The sequence below is a fragment of the Achroia grisella genome, unplaced genomic scaffold (genome assembly GCF_030625045.1).
Source record: "Achroia grisella isolate CSIRO2021 unplaced genomic scaffold, CSIRO_AGI_Agris_v1 utg856, whole genome shotgun sequence".
NCBI classification, from domain to species: Eukaryota; Metazoa; Arthropoda; class Insecta; order Lepidoptera; family Pyralidae; genus Achroia; species Achroia grisella.
In genome coordinates this window covers 1,177,044-1,190,983 of record NW_026713045.1, presented here as the reverse complement: position 1 = coordinate 1,190,983, position 13,940 = coordinate 1,177,044, and the positions used below count along the sequence as shown (strand labels likewise).

At 29.4% G+C, this 13,940-nt stretch overlaps 1 protein-coding gene across 1 annotated transcript in view; it reads left to right on the top strand.

Annotated features, from left to right (window-relative positions):
• The first annotated feature begins 6,551 nt into the window (after positions 1–6,551).
• Positions 6,552–13,940, top strand: part of LOC131852606 (long-chain fatty acid transport protein 4-like) — a 39,262-nt gene continuing 31,873 nt past the window's right edge. The window contains exon 1 of the mRNA XM_059203292.1: positions 6,552–6,707. The gene's annotated coding sequence lies outside the window, so the exon portion shown is untranslated. The remainder of the gene's footprint in view (positions 6,708–13,940) is intronic.

Sequence of the window (13,940 nt, the reverse complement as noted above, 5' to 3'; positions counted from 1 at the left end):
GATCTTAAAATGTCTGTGGTCGGTCTGTGTGTTTCTTTATTCTGGAAAACTAATTCCGATCCATTGACATCGGATTGCATCTTTTTGCATATCGGTTTTTGGCATTCGACTAACATTGTTATCAATTTATTCTTAGAATTGCCTTAATACTAAAATTTAAATGTGAGGTCACGCCTCACATTTAAATTTTAGTATTAAGGCACTGTTTTTTTTCATGCAATCGTATGAAATACAATAAGTACCTACGCATGGAAAAGCTTACTGTACTTTCATTGTCCAGGGAGTTTACAGTACCTACATCACAGTAATATTTTTTCTATAAGATGTACATTTATTATTAGCATGCTTGAAAAGTGGAAAAAGGGATGTCGGCTCTTTCTGATATGTTATTACATTTTAAATTTAAACCGTTGATGTTTGTTTATCCACAACTAGCTACTCGCCCCGGCTTCGCACGGTTGTACATATATTATACCTATATATCAACCTTCCTCTGGAATCACTCTATCCATTAAAAAAACCGCTTCAAAATTCGTTGCGTAGTTTTAAAGTTTTAAGCATACATAGGGACAGACAGCGACAGCGACTTAGTTTTATACTATGTAATGATGATATAAATAAACGAAAGGTTTGTATGTATTATGATTTTTATTCTTGGTACTATTATATAGCATAAAATGTTCTATAGCTATGGGCAGCTTCAGTCACCAGAATGTACTTCTCCAACTGTATTTACTTTTAAGTTCTTCAAAATTTATCATAAATTCTGATCTTATTTAATTCTAATTTGAGTGGTTAATCTACGTAAACGTGTAGTAAGCTATAATGTTATTATGTTATGCACTTACCAAAAATAAAATCTATGGAACCCTCAGTGATGACTTTCTTATCAAGGTGACGAGTATTTATTTTCACCTAAAGTTACAGATAAAACACTGTGTATTATCTAACTTCGGGGGTAAAGATAGTATCACCTTTAAAAACAAGTGTATTAGCTACGTCACTTATCTTTCGTATAATTACTTTTACTACATTTATCTATACACATATTTATATATTTCTCCAATTCAACACATAGATAATATAATAGGTACACAGTGTACATGAAAGAAGTAAGTACAGTCAGTTGCACATAGGTAGAATTATATTTCCCAGCCAATGAAAGGCAATATTATTACAACAATAAACATATATTTTTTTTACTTAACACCGTGAGTGAGCAACCTCATCAAATTGCTGATGGAGAACTAAGCTATAAGAGATCTGCAGTTAAGTGCCTAACTACAGATATAACTAACTAATTTTCCTTTTTACGGCTAGTGACACTGGAGCACAGTTAGCTAAGAATAAAATAAACATCTATTATTGCCATAGACAGTAATGTTAAAACATTCTGAATAGTCGCTGAAATTATACAAAATATAAAATCCTTTCTGCTTGTTCATACTATGTTTTCTGTTTTCGAACTTCAGTTACAGGTAGGTATTTATCTCGCCAGTCGTCATTGCATATTACCTTATGAAAAAAATAACCATTGTTTTTGCTAAGTTGAACCTATTTCAATCATTAATTATTTCGTGTTTGGAATTGTTGCGTTTTATAGTTAAGTTCTTTTTATAAAAAAAGGAATAAGCGCAAATCAGTTACGGCATAGATCAGAAAACATTGCATAGTTACGGTGTTTATTATATAAGGTGTGCGTACACCTTGTACCGTGACTGACCTAACTGTCCATTATTGACAAAAGTATAGAATAAATAATTTAATCAACCACCACTTATAATTTATTTAATCTTTTATAATATAGATAATGTACTTAGTTGCTTAATATTTTATCGCTTGGTATTCTCAAGGATTGATGTGTTATCAAAATCACAACGGAATCTAAATCCTCTATAAATTATGATCCATAGAGATCCGTGTGTCCTCCGGTTTTTAAAGTAGGCACTTAGTAAATTAATGAAGTCATTTACATTTATTAATTAATAAGGTATACTTACATATTTAATTATGCGATATTCAATAATTGCCTAATAACATAGTTCTTAGTGTTTATGAGTGTAGATATATTCGAAGATGTTCTAATTCCCCAAACAACCCCATACAATACTTTGTGGTTTCGTATGATAAAGGTACATACTCATCTAATATAGTTTTCTAGAAAGTGTGTTCAAAAACTCTTTATTAATACAGGTCATTAAGTAGGCATGTAGGTGAATATTAGTACCACATTTGATTTTCGACATATGGAATACCTAATTTCGTAAATGAAAACCAAATTACAGCACCTGTATATAATAGGTGCGAGCACTGATTAGAGATATAGAATATTGGCATGTGTATAAAACATATTTTTATATAGGTATATAAATAATCTGACGATTAAATAAATTATCTTGGGTATATAAAAATAAGAACTAGTTTATGTTATTTCATTTTGTTCAGAACCGTTTGTATGCTACCCTCGTGATTGTCGTTTATGATTGGGTTTGGTTAATTTTTAAATTAAATCCTGTGTAACCGCGGGCACAGCTAGTTACTCACATTTTTTATGTGTTATTCTGATGTAATAGTCATGTTACTACAAAGTTTCATAAAAATCAGTCCAGTAGTTTTTGCGTGAAAGAGTAACAAATAATCCATTCATCCATCAATAACTTTTGCAATTATAATATTAGTAAGATTATAAACAATTAAAAGTAGATACTTATCTACTTGTTTACACCTGGCAGGTCACACTGACGTAACTTGTAGTTCTAACACAGAATTTACAGACAATTGTATTATTGAAAATAAAAGTAGGTATTATTGAATGATTTTCTTTTTCTAAAAGTAGATATATACTTACCAGAACCTCCTTCGATTATATATCTTTACGTAGTATAAAATGAATTCGCCTTTATTTCTTTCGCTTATATCTTTTAGATTACCCAACGGACTTTAATGCAGTATTTAGCAATAGATAGGTATTTCAAGAGGAAAGTTTAAGAAGTATAGAACAACGAGCAATTCAAAGATATGTAATGCATCTTTGCTAAGCTGGGACGGGTCACTTGTTGTATAATAAAACTAGATGTTACCTTTAACCCGGTTTAGGAAGGGGAAAATTTATAACTGTAGTCTTGTCACATTGTTTCAGCTTGAAGGGTGTGACATGTCATTGAATATACAGGGTAATGATACTTAACATCATTTTCTTCCGGAATAGCAACGCCTGGAAGTCCCGGACGTCAGATGACGACTTGTTGTCATCGTGCTGTTCATGTAGGTATACAGGCGACCGTCGCCATTCTTCTTATGCAGTGCCATCAGCTTGCTTGCTTGTACTGAAACTATAACTTTGCACTGCTGCGGACCCCGTGCTTCTGGACGTGGATAGTTATAGATAGATATATGAATAATAATAATAAGTATATACATTGTAATTTACTAACATAGTTTATAAGTTGTTTACTGACATTACATGGATGGATATCCGAAATAAATAAATAAATAAAAAAAATACTAATTAAATTCTAAGTTGTTGAGGTTGTACGTTTGGAGTACCGTTAATGAAGTAGGATCGAGTCAGCTGTTTCATTAGGATTTGTCAATCAGTTGATATCAACGAGTGCTCTGATTATCATTACCTAATTTACCTATTTATTTCACTTTTATCACAGAACAAGTACTTATGTAATAATACTTTTTCTGTGCTTTCATTCAATCCAAATTTTGTTTTGAAGTAATTTATGGAATCTACTAAAAATAATTTTAACTTAATTATTGGAACCACTTTATATAGGCTACTAATATAAACATAACTATGGTGGATTATATTATATATTTATTTATCGGCATCTACTCGATAACTATGAAAAACAAATCGATGCAAAAAGGGTAAAATAAAATGGTACATTTTTCTCATAAAAAATAACAAAACAATATCTTTTTTAAAATAAAAAAGTGGCCAGTGATAAACCATAAAGTGCACACTACTTATGGTACATTATTTATTTAGTTTAGATTTTCCTGATATCTTCATTAAGCAGATATAGGCGGATATTATCAGGTATGATTGAAATAATTATTATCAATTGTTTTTATTCTGTATATCACAGATAACTTAGCATTGTTCACTATATTTATTCGTGGCATTTCGTGATCGTTGTAAAGTTTACTGGATTCTCCATCTGATGGTGCATGGTGCAATGACACAAAACTAATATTACCGAAGTAGCCTATTAACGCAGTTATTTGCATGGGAACTTCTATTTCACCTGTTTTGGCAGCGAAGCGTGCCGGACGAGGAATCGAACGCCCGACCATCGGAAGTAAAGCTAGTGTGCTATATCACCGAGGCCATCAAGTATTGAATACAATCTATTAGCGCCCCTTACTTCCGATGGTCGCGCGTTCAATTCCTTCACTTTACCAACATTCGTATTCATAAATATGATTGTTTCTATTGGTTCGATATTGTGTATATGTTTAGTAAAAAATATATATCAATGCAACTTAGTTGTATGTAACATTAATTAACAATACCCAATGATTTTAATCTGTTTTAATTCTTAAAAGAACGGTAACTACTGTTGCAAATGATTCTTATTTCAAACACATGGATATATAAAGGATATAAAAAGAATGCGATTAAGTATCAATGGTTTTAGATTTGTAGTAGCGTATTGTCCAATTCTGTTTGAAACTGAAACTGTCAATTTGATCAATTCGATAGATTATTCTCCAATATAAATATAATTAAAATAAGAAACAATTTATAATCAAGCCACAGATTAAATCCAGCAAATGATTACTACACACGTGCAACATTTGGCAAAAAAAGCTGTTTCCCTAGTGGTAATCTTATCAGAAGTTTTGGGGATTCAGTGTATTTATTAAGCCGCGAAAGATTACATAAAAAATTTATATTTGTTATTATGTTGATTAGGTAAGACTGATTACTATTAATCTCTAAAACAATTTTGTTACTTTTATAATAATAACGACAAATAACATATGCTTCTTTGATATGTTAGAGAAGTTTGTTTTAAATTTCATTTAAAATGATGAAATATACGTTATGACTTTTTATGTACATGTTACTTACATTAAAATAAATTATAGTTTCTGAAACTGTTTACTATTATATACTATTTGGATAATTTACACAGCGCTCTCTAGGCCCAGCTAACCAGAGCTTATGTTATAGGTACTAGACAACTGATATAAATACATGTATAATAGACGCGCCGTCAGAAAATAGACATATATGTACTTAAACGAGAGATGGTAGTAGAGACGCTCTCTCCTAGATGAATCTATCATGTTAAATTCGCTGTTCAGTATATTCGAAACATATAAATAAATTTAGTCATAAAACGAATCCGCTTACCTCATGAGGTATCATGGTCTTATAAATATAGGTAATAAAGAGTCTGTATTGTTTATGGTTTCTTTGAATGTGGATAGGTAATTGCGACATGTGTAATATTGGTTATTCAAAAGACGCATTATCAAACAATAAAAAAAGCGGTATTTGGACACATCAATTAAATAAATTAACACTACTTCAATAAATTGCTATAATGTATTTTTAGAAGCAACTCCTGATGACTTTTCTTACTAAAAATCAGTAGTAGGTCACGTCTTAAAAAAATTAATAGTTATTTACGAGATTTCTTTAAAGAATATAAGTATTTTTATATAACATACGCAATAAACAATATCACTTTCGTTGACCTCCACGCAGTTCCCTCTGGAAAGCATCGTGATAAATTCCTGGTGAAATTTACACAATGGGCTAACTAGCATGGCGTCGCACATCCCATCGTCTTCCACTTTTGCCGCGTACACCGTTAGCGCAGGCGGGAGCACCATTCCATCGTCCATTTAATTATGCAGTCATTTTTTAATAACTATCGGGGCACCATGAGAGATGATAAAATGAGGATAAAGTTAACCAGTCAATCACCGTAGTGAATTTACCGTAGATGAATATGGTTTTCGAATGGCATATAAGTCGAACTGCCTTGGTACATCGTTAACAATGAGTGCATTTGTCCCTATTACTGACATTCAAACAAAAAATATAATAAACTTAATAATCTTTGTTGTAGAAATTTACGAGAGAAGAAATGAAAAGCTTATAAGCTAGTTAAAGCTTGTATTACGGGTACTAGATAACTGATAGAAGTACATAGATATTTTTTATTTTGTAAATACATACAATATACATATTATACATAGAAAACACCTAGACCGATACAAACAATCATACTCATAAATACAAATGTTTGTGCCGTGTGAGGAATCGAACCCGCGACCATCGGACGTAAAGCGGTGTGCTAGACCGCTAGACCACCGAGGTCGTCAAATATATTAATATTGACACTTCTTGACTCTTCAACAGTTTGATTGGGAGAAGCACCTTGTAGTTTGTAATAGTCTCTCACGGCGACATTGTTACGTACATTAGGTGTAATCACTATATTAACACCCCTCCGGGCAACGTTTCCGTCCGCGTCCGTTGATGTTAAATGTTGATGTGTACACTCACAGATTCGCAAGCACGCGGCGACGCTAGCGGTGTGTTTTGTTCCAAAGCGTAACGACGTGTAGCGTAAAAAATAAAAACTTTAATATTTTTAATTTGGAATACGGTGTCAGAACATTAAAACGGTGTTGATTTGGTGAATATATAAATACACACAAATTAGCTGGAACCGGTGAGTTATTTATTTCAAAATTTACTATTTTTCGTGTGTTTTTTTTAATAATTTGAAATTATTGCACTATTTTTTTAATAAGTATTTAAAAATATAGAAAGTAATACTTTTATTACTTTCTATATTTTTACACAACAGGTAAATAAATTTTATAATTATTTAATTTAAAGTGATTATTTTCATCATTAGGTCCGATTGCTTTAGTTTTTAATGTATAGATATATATTAAATAATACTTATCTGTAGTGATTACAAAAATTACAAAAGCCATTCTCAACTATAACAGGTCGTAGAGTTATACTGCCACATGTAAGATTCTACTCTCTATTTGCGACATTTTCACATACTGAAATCGCGTTTTTTCTGCAAACTGTATTTTTGGATGACGCGGTATCTCCATGTAAAGTGTTAAATAATATTTTTAAGAGTATAACAAAATTTCGCTTGTTATAAAAATTCGAAAGGTATTCTATTATATATTATATATAATAGAATACCTATATAATATATTATATTATACATTCGAATAGGTGTATATCGGCAAATTATATTAATTATCATTTTATGCATAAACATGTGTTTTTGGGTAAAAGTTTGAAAATTACATCATAGTATGAGTATGTGGCGTCAAATATTTTCATAGGTGTATAATTTTTTGTATATAATAATTTAAATATAACGATTTGTTGTTCTGTCAATATGTTTCGTTCTGTTGGAATATATTAAATCGTATAATTTGCATAAGTCCTAACCCTGATTAACAAGTCACTATTAAACTTCTGTAAAATTTATCGAAATATGTATAAACCATTACCAAAGATCAAAATTACGACAAACAATAAAAATCGATTTTGTTTCATTAAGTAGATACTTCATACTGGAACAACTTACATTATACAACAATTTTAAAATAATAAATAATTTTTAAGAGCTCGGTTTAATCCCATTACCTCTCCACTTAAATCTCCCTGTATTCCTTCTTGCTATGTGTCTTGTTCCTTTCCATATGACATTAGTGTTTTGTACTTTCACTTTTGTGTATTTATATATTTATATATGTATGTATATATTTTATATATAGTATATATAATGTGTGTTATTTTCTAATATTTATTGGTATTATTATCCTATCCCTATTATTACCTTTATATATATATTCTTCCATTCTATTCATGCGCCACCTACCACTTTTGTTGTATTTTCTCTACCTAAAGGTTGTCTGGAAGAGATTGCTTCTAGCGATAAGACCGCCTTTTGTACTTCCATATCTCTTTTCTGTATAATTCTTATGTATTAATTCTATTGGTGCAATAAAGTTTATAAATAAATAAAATAAATAAATAAATGTGTCTTATTACAATATTGGATTTCGTTCTCAATAGATGACCGAATTGATTAGGAGAAAACTCCATGTTATCAAAATTCAGAAACAAAAAAACATATTATGTAACATCCAAATATAATGAGAAAATTGGTAATTGGTTAATTTATAAATTTAATTGAAACGTTCTGCATGTAGATGAAGATTGTCATTATAAATACCAAACCGACAAAATGATATACATATACTAATTTTAAAATATTATGATTTTAATATGTAAATTTTACATTATTAGTCTATAATTCTAACATTAGATTTTAACAAACCAGTAAATTCATGATAAACTCTCAAATATATTTAATACACTTCGCAGCATAATGGTATAATGAGTTCTAGTCTCATCACTACACTAAGATCTAAAAATATATATGATTGAGGTAGAGCCGAAAAGGTTATACTAAAGTTATATAAATATAGTATAGTCTATTCTGTACTTTAAAAAAAAACATAACTCAGTAAAAAAGTATCCCAGTGTTCCACTTACCACACAAGTTGTATTGTTTTTAATGTTTATTTCATATTAATATTGATGTTTGTGAGTTAAACAAAATGTTTTAAAAGTTAATAAAAATGTATTAAACATGTGTTCCGTATCTTTACTTTTCTATCATAGTTAGATTGCCTACAGTTATTCTGTCGTATCTTGTTATATTGTTGAAGTAACTATTATTACCAATGTCAAACAATATTCATTTTGGCATACTGTATTTATAATTTGCATACAATTGTATTTCATTAATCAACTCAGTCGATATTTTACAGTAAAAAAACAAATCCCGACGAAATATTAATAGATATAAAAATATTATGGATGCAAATATATCGATGTTCAATTCTTGTTTACATTATTTTCTGTATGTTATATCCTAAATGTGGTTAAAAAAATAATACATAAATAATATACCTACAGCCAAATAGGTGTATGTGAAATACTTGTGTATTATAGAGTTTAATATTATACGAATTTATATTGAGCAATAAACAAGAGATCGATCTCGCATAGATTTTTTTATTTTTTGTTTTCAGATCGCAACAATTTCTATATTAGAAAAATCTATACACGAAAATATTGTTTCAGATAGTATAATTAGTTACATAAATATGTTGTTTACTAAGACATTTTTTGTGTGTATTTTAATTCTTTATTTACCTGTCTGTGATTTTTCACAGACAGGTAAATAAAGAATCAAAATAAAGAAATAAAGAATCTCTTTTGAGAGAAAAGTAATTCCATGCTTAGCAATAGCAACCTATGGTATGTCATAGGTTATGTTAATAGTCGAAATGTTTTGTAAAACTTTACCTTTGGTCTTTTATAATTTGATTTTAGTATTTATATACATATATTCATACTATTTACATAATGACATTTTAAAACTAATTATATTATTTTATGTATAGGTACCATGATATATCTTATATATAAAATTCTCGTGTCACAGTTTTCGTTCCCATAATCCTCCGAAATGGCTTGACCGATTCTCATGAAATTTTGTGAGCGTATTGAGTAGGTCTGAGAATCGGTCAACATCTATTTTTCATCCCCCTAAATGTTAGGGGTAGTCCACCCCTATTTTTTTTTTATTTTAAGGCAAAACAACGTTTGCCGGGACAGCTAGTACTAAATATAAATGTAATCATTGAAATATCCTGTTTTAAAATATGTAAATAGTTCGAATCTGCACATTTTTTACCGGTGTTTAAATTTGTTTTGAGTACCTACTATAGACTTTTAATGTATACAAGGTTCTAACAGAAATTTGTGTATAAAAATTACCGTGTACTTTGTAAATATATTATTATCATGGACATTGAAGAAGCAAAGTGTACTTACAACAAATCCATATCATTAATCATAATTAATTTCATTTAGATATCCCGTGTATCTTGCTAACATATACCTAAATAAGTATACACATATTTTGATTAGATATGTACGAATTATGTACGTAAATAATGATATGTTACAGGAATAGTAAACAAATTATATTTAAAATTGACATTGATATTATATCAGCAAATTCGATAGGAAAGATAAATTTAATATTTAACTATGCGAATAGAATGGGCATTTCTTTTACCATTAACTTTATATGGTATTCAAGGTATGGTTGCATTTTGTTTGAATTGAAAATTAAATTAAAAAAATTTATTAATAATAGGTTTGTAGTAGAACATTTAACGAATTTGGTTCATAAATAGAGATTTTGATGAAAATACTTGAACAACTCAATACTTTGTTAGTTTGTTTTAAAAATCAGCTGTATTTCGCTCCTAATATCTGGTTAGTAACTATTATTATGAGTAAAAAAAAGAAAAGTTTGCTAACAACAATGTTCTATATACATTATGTATTTACAAAAAAATCAAAGTACATCTCTCATTTGTCTAGTAACAAAAGCTACTAAAACACAAGCTCTTATTAACTTGATAATAGAGGACACTGTGTGAATTGTCCTGGGATATTATCATTACTATTATAAATAAACATCTATTCATTTAACTTCTGCAAGTGAGTATATTTATTGTTACAAATAATGCGGAAAATGGATAATTTTAAAAATTATAGTCTATAAAGTACTGTAGATAATAAAAATATTGTAGTATTAAAAATGTTAATGTTGCTAATATAATAGATTATATAATATATATCTGTTAGAGAAAAGTATCCCTATCGTATTATTATTAGATACAAATACATATTTTACAATCTTTTAAAGATTTAGATAATTACATATAATTAGGTTAGCATATGTTTAAAGTAATAGCTTCATTACATTTTTTTATACTTGTTCTAAAGTCTAACACTCGTATCTCATTATTGTTTTATCATAAATAAATCTAAAATGGTGTGAGATTTAATTAACAGATTGTAACGTGTGTTTTTAATTCTCACAATGACTACTTTAATAGAACAAATAATATCTTCCATTATCTTTTTGCGAGGTCCAACAAAATAGCAGGTGGTAGAGTCTCGCAGGTGGTCCTATTATCATTAATAAATATTTGATTTCGGACGTTTTTAGACAATTCATATTTTAATTCCATCAAAAGCTATACAAAAGCTGTAATCGTGTATTTGATTCCTAATTTCGGAGTAGATCCCGAAATTCTTTAAACATTAATTAATATAATTATTTAGTATTGACCAATTATAAACATCAGAATTTAAATAATTTAATTGTTGCTCGACTGCTTGTCACGGATCTAGACATTTTACTGTTTAAATTGGAACTCTAATTTGATATAAAAAATGACCGAAATCGAAATTTGGTAAGATGTAGTCAGTCACATTCAGCGTTACCAGTATCTTTTAGATTTTAAGTTGTATATGTAGTCAATATTATTGTTGATAAAAATACTGAAGTAATGCTGAAAAATGGCTTTATTATTATTATGTATACTGATATATACATTATATAAAGTCATAGGTATTTCTGAATGGGAATAACAACAAGCCCACCTGATTAATTAATAGTGTTAACTATTGGCTATAAGTTATATTAGCGTAGTTTATGTAGCGTCCGTGATATACATCATGCATTTGTAACTCTGGAGTACTAAGGCGTCATGGCTTTATAATATCTCATTGTAATTTGACTGCCATATCTGACCTTTTAAAGCAAATATATCTTATAAGACTTATAACTATACCAGACTTTGTACAAAGTTTTTTATAGTACTACCACAAATGCCTGACTTGCATAATAAAATATTATGAAACAGCTTGACAGTGATTACCACAATACAAATTATTGCAATCATGGGGACATGTACGACTGTGATGATGTGTGTTAGCTAAGAATTATCGTTTAGCGGTTACGGTCTGTACGGTACGGTAATAATTATCACGGTAAGATGACATAATATTTCTACTAATTTTATTATACTGCCTATACACATAATAGATTATTTTTATGGTGTTGTAAAATAATTTTAGTATTGATTTAACGTTATTAAAGTAGTTAATTAGTTATTGATAGGTGTTGGTATTGAGTAGCGCGATTTTTGTAACTATATACTAGTACTATTAAAACATGCATTGAGACATTAACATTACAAAAACAATAGAAATTATACAGTATAAAAGAATTCAGTTTTGTTGCAGGTTTGCAAATTGCAAAGAAAGAATGATAATTTTAGCGACTATTCTGCACAAATAATCGTAAAACAAAGTAGGTCTGTACTTACAAAAACATGTACCGCCAAAAAATAAACAAGTGCTTAATAATATAGGTATAATTCATACCATAATATTATCAAATATTTATTTGACGACAATTAAAAGCTTAAGTGTTGGTGATAACAGTAATCTTATTATTGTTTTAATGCACTACAATCGATAGGAAATAAATTTAAAACAATAATTATATAGCTAAGATACTTTCTCGGAAAGCTTGCTAAAAGCAGCACAAATTAATTATGAAAATTAGACATAGTAATAATCTTTATTCAAATAAACTCATTACAAGCACATTTGAATAGTCATATTTTGATTCTACCACTCATTCGGAACGCAGATTCAACACAAGAAGAACGAGCAAGAAACTTGTGTGTTGCTCTTTTTAATAGTTTTTTTTTTATATAAATAATTACAGTATAACAAGTAAGATGCATGCGATAATCAACAAAGAAGCACTCATTATTAGTGTAAGCAGATAATATTGTCAATGCTATGGATTTTATAGTTTTTCTATAAAAATATTAGTATCGTTAACGAATACTTGAATTTTATAGTAAGCTTTTTTGCAAAGGAAGTGTTTTATATGACATTTAAATCTTTTTTTGGCAGTTTTATAACAAACTCTGGTATTTTGTTGTAAAACCTTACGCAATTGCCATGAAACGAATTTCTAACTTTAGCCAAACGACATTAATATTACGGAAGACAAAGTGAGAAAGATACATAACGAAGTTCTTTATGTGGGATAAGATAAGCAAAGAAAATTTGTATAAAAGTCAGTAAATTTTATGAAAATTGTTGTTTAGGGGTGGTTTGAATAAAAAATAGAGCAGCTTTCATGTTTTGCATAAGTTGAAGTGAAATATTGAATCAATACGGGTAAAACCTCGAATTGTTAAGGTGAATGAATCGTAACAAGACCATGGATCGAATCGTCTTGGCGTGTTTAATATAATTTAATTCTACACATAATGTACATACCTGTTCATTATTCTTATTCTCTATACTAGGTATGTATAAATAGAGCTATTTATACAAACTGAGCTGGTCTGAATGAATATATATATGGAAATTCGGAACTCAATTGCAAAAATGTAGACTGAAAAGTCGTTCGCGTGAGTACCTCAGTGTTACTTATTTCTGACGTCAAATATTTAGTAATCTATGTAAAGCTTAATAATATGTGTGTCGGTTGTAAAGTGCGATTAGGCAGTAAAATTTTATTGCCTAATCTACATGATAAGTTGACACCTTAGTCCCCTGTAAAAGAAAGTGGAATGGTAGCGGGTGTAACATGAAAACGTGATACCGTTTACCATCCATCATTCATCCGTCCATCCGTCATCCATCAGTTGACCGTCAGCAGCATTTGAAATGTTTTTAAAAAACGTATTTTAGGCAGACAACATTACTCTACGCGAGGGTGTCCAAAAGCAGCGTGGTAGTATAGGCTCTATAGACCACGCAGTCTCACTCATTTCTGTTACTAAGCAGCTTACAGTGCAAGATAGGTTCCAGTTTGAATAGTAACTAAGGAGATCTTTATATGGAGGCATAATCCTTAAAAATTACAAATAAGTATTTACAATGAGTATAGCAGTATGTTATATAATTTTCTAAATGCAGACCCTGCTTTTCTATCAGTTTAATTTTTGATACTTAGTACCAC